The sequence below is a fragment of the Rhinolophus ferrumequinum genome, chromosome 21 (genome assembly GCF_004115265.2).
Source record: "Rhinolophus ferrumequinum isolate MPI-CBG mRhiFer1 chromosome 21, mRhiFer1_v1.p, whole genome shotgun sequence".
Classification (NCBI taxonomy): Eukaryota; Metazoa; Chordata; class Mammalia; order Chiroptera; family Rhinolophidae; genus Rhinolophus; species Rhinolophus ferrumequinum.
In genome coordinates this window covers 19281323-19284734 of record NC_046304.1, presented here as the reverse complement: position 1 = coordinate 19284734, position 3412 = coordinate 19281323, and the positions used below count along the sequence as shown (strand labels likewise).

General features: G+C 46.5%; 1 pseudogene; it reads left to right on the top strand.

Moving 5' to 3' along the window:
- The first annotated feature begins 344 nt into the window (after positions 1 to 344).
- LOC117012911 (40S ribosomal protein S7-like) lies at positions 345 to 1895 on the top strand (annotated as a pseudogene).
- The last annotated feature ends 1517 nt before the right edge of the window (positions 1896 to 3412 follow it).

The following is a 3412-nucleotide window of genomic DNA, read 5'->3' as shown; positions in this document are numbered from 1 at the left end:
CTGAGTTAAAAGCAGAATTGATCTTTCAAACCTCATTTTCATTTCTATCAGCACCCTATCAGACACCTTATGCCTGAGCCAGTTCCCATCCATGTATAATTTATACATTTGATTTCAATAGATTAATTTCTGCCTCATTCACAGGGAGGAGCAGAGCAGGGAGAACTCCCTCTTTTATTTTCCATGGGAGTAATCTTATATATCTGCATATATTTCATTCTGTTTCCCCCTGGAGAATTATTGTTTTAAAGACTAATTCCAAACTCACTCTCATATTCATTAAGTTTTTAAGAAGAGGTCGAATGATGAACATCTGTGGTGATTTCTGTTTATACAGGACGTGGGATTGTCCCAGGCACATTAGAGAAGAGACCATTCTATCATCTCCTGCGAGGAATGGCTTCTTTGGGGTAAAATCGAGATGTGGGAGAAGGATGAAGCTACCCTCACCTGGTGTTAGGGGTGAGTGCCCACTGACCTCTGACCCCAGTGTATTTCCCCATCCCCTGAGTTCCCAGGGCCCTCCTCAAGTAGCTTAAATAGGTCTCCTGGAAGAAGATCAGAACACCAGAGAAACACTAGAGTCTCTTTCCTAAATCTAACAAATTTCCATAATGCCAGACTATATTGTTCTTCCCTATCTTCATTTTTCTGCCCCATTGCCCTCTGGGAAAATCTGATACAATTCTGGAATCCCAGAGTTTCAAGAACTACCTTGGCAGTTATTGAACTTCCCCACCTCATACCCAAAACCTTTTCTCCACGGACCTGTGCTTCTCTGTGCACTAGCAATTTCACCCCTGGGAGTCAAGTCCCAAGCCTTCCTTCTGGAAATTCTTCGTAGTTGGGCAGGGTGGCAGGTTGTCTTTTCCAAGATGGTTGCAACAAGGTCTCCCATCCCACGTGTTCTTACAAGGTGACACTGATGATTTTCCCGTTGACACATATGGTCTACATTTCCTCCATTTGAAACTAGGCCGACTTGTGACTGGCAGAAGTAGTATTTTTGCTTCCACCTGGTTCTCTTGGAACTTTCAGTCTTGGACTAGCTGCCATGCTGTGAGGAAGCCCAGACCACATGGAAAGGTGACACGTAGGTATCCGGGTGACAGCCCCTGCTGAGATCCTAGCCAAAGGCCAGCATCAAAGCCAGTCATGTGAGCGAAGAAGCCTTTGGAATAACTGCAATGGCAGCTACCATCTGACGGCAACTGCCCAAGGGATCCTGAGAGAGAACCGCCTAGCCAGGTCCGGTTAATCTATAGAACTCTCAGAATTAACAATACAGTGATGCTTCCCAGGCTGGCGCGGGCCAAAGAGAAGGCCATGTTCAGTTCCAGTGCGAAGATCATGAAGCTCAACGGCGAGAAGCCAGACGTGTTCGAGTCCGGCATCTCTTAGGCTCTCCTTGAGCTGGAGATGAACTCGAACCTCAGAACCCAGCTTCGGGAGCTGAATATAACAGTGGCTAAGGAAAGTGAAGTTGGTGGTGGTCGGAAAGTTACTATACTCTTTGTTCCTGTTCCTCAACTGAAATCTTTCCAGAAAAATCCAAGTCCAGCTAGTACGCCAATTGGAGAAAAAGTTCAGTGGGCAACATGTTGACTTTATCACTCAGAGGAGAATTCCACCTAAGCCAACTGGAAAAAGCCGTCCAAGAAATAAGCAAAAGTGTCCCAGGAGCCGCGCTCTGACAATAGTGCGTGATGTGATCCTGGAGGAATTGGTTTCCCCAGGTGAGACTGTGGGCAAGAGAATCCACGGGAAACGGGACAGCAGCCGGCTTGTAAAGGTCCATCTGGATGGACAAAGCCGCGCGGAACAACGTGCAGCACAAAGTGGAAACTTTTTCTGGTGTCTACAAGAAGCTCACCGAGAAGGATGTTAAGTTTTGAATTCCCAGAGTTTCCATTGTAAACAAAAATGACCAAATAAAACATCATTCACAATAAAAACAAACAAACAAAACGATAAAATGATGGTTGTTGTTTTAAGTCATTACTTTTGGGGGTGATTCATTTTGCAGCGATAGATAACCGAAACAGGCATGATTAGCAGAACAAGCGAAGACAAAAGTGGGCCTCTGGCAGCTTTTCACCTCCCCACCTTAAAAGACACCCGCATTTATACAAAATTACATACAAATGAGTGCTGACAGCCTCTGATCCTCTCTCCCTTGGCAGACATTTGGAAACGAGAAAAAGTTAGGGGAGGAAAAGAAACAATATTCATTGAATGCCTGCCATATACCAGGTGGGTTACTTCTTACCCATTAATACAAGAAACTGCTGTTGGAGAAGTTAAGCGACTGGACTAAGGTCACACTACTACTAGTAAGTGTGCTGTTTGTGAAGTGAGGTCTGCATAAGTAGCCTGCGGCCTGGGCCACATGTGGAGGAAATACATGCTTAATAAATGTTAGTTGAATAAATGAATAAATGAAGGAATGAATGACTGCATTCCACTTGCCTTCTGTCTCTAGCCGGTTTCTTTCCTGGTAGCTCAGAGGGCAAGTTGAGCACCTGGTTTGCTTTTTCCAGAAGGGGCAAGAGAAGGGAGGGAATGGCTGTGGGTCGAACCCAGGACCCCACTGTGTGTGTTTCCTGGAGAGAGGCTGGCCTTCCTGCCATGTGGGAGTCATGATCTTGTCTTCCTCTGAGGTTGGGGCCTCAAGGCCACCTCCTCTGGTCTCAGCCTTCTCGAAGGTGCAGCTCCCTGCGCAGGTTCCCAGCTGCCCCTTCAGGCCCACCTCAGCCCCCATCCCGTCTGTACATGCAATCTCTGATGTCAGTTCCTGAGGCAGAATCAGTGCTCTGGTGATTGCAACCACAGAGACACAGCCAGGCAGAGTCAGTGGGCTTCTCTTTGCACCTTTGTCCTCTCCAAGCACAACTGGAATCAGAATCCTTTGCCACAGGCATTTAAGGAGGGCAGTAGGTCCTACAACTACACTGCCTTTCTCTCGTTGTTGTTTTTTAATTCACCCTAGAGAATCATATATTTCCAGGAAGGAGGAGGGGAGAGGCAAGCATACAGAGGAAGCTGCATTGACCAAGCAAATACCACGCCCCAAGGTCTGTATGATGTGCATCCATCATCTCATTGAATCCTCATAATAAAGCTATGAGGTACATATTATTACCCCTATTTTACAGATGAGGAAACTGAGGCTCAGAGAGGTTAAATAACTTTCCCAAAGTCACACAGTCACTGTGATTTGGAACTGGATTTCAAGCCCTGTCAAGTCTACAAAGCTCGAAAGCCAGTGCCCTTTGCCTCCTTCCCAGGAATCAGAATCCCCTTGCCCCTGAGGCATAAGGGACCATCACAGGGCCAGTAGATAATCCCATCTCCACCCCCCAAATATCATGAATGTTACTGCGGCAGCAAACCCTGGCAAAGATCACAAGCA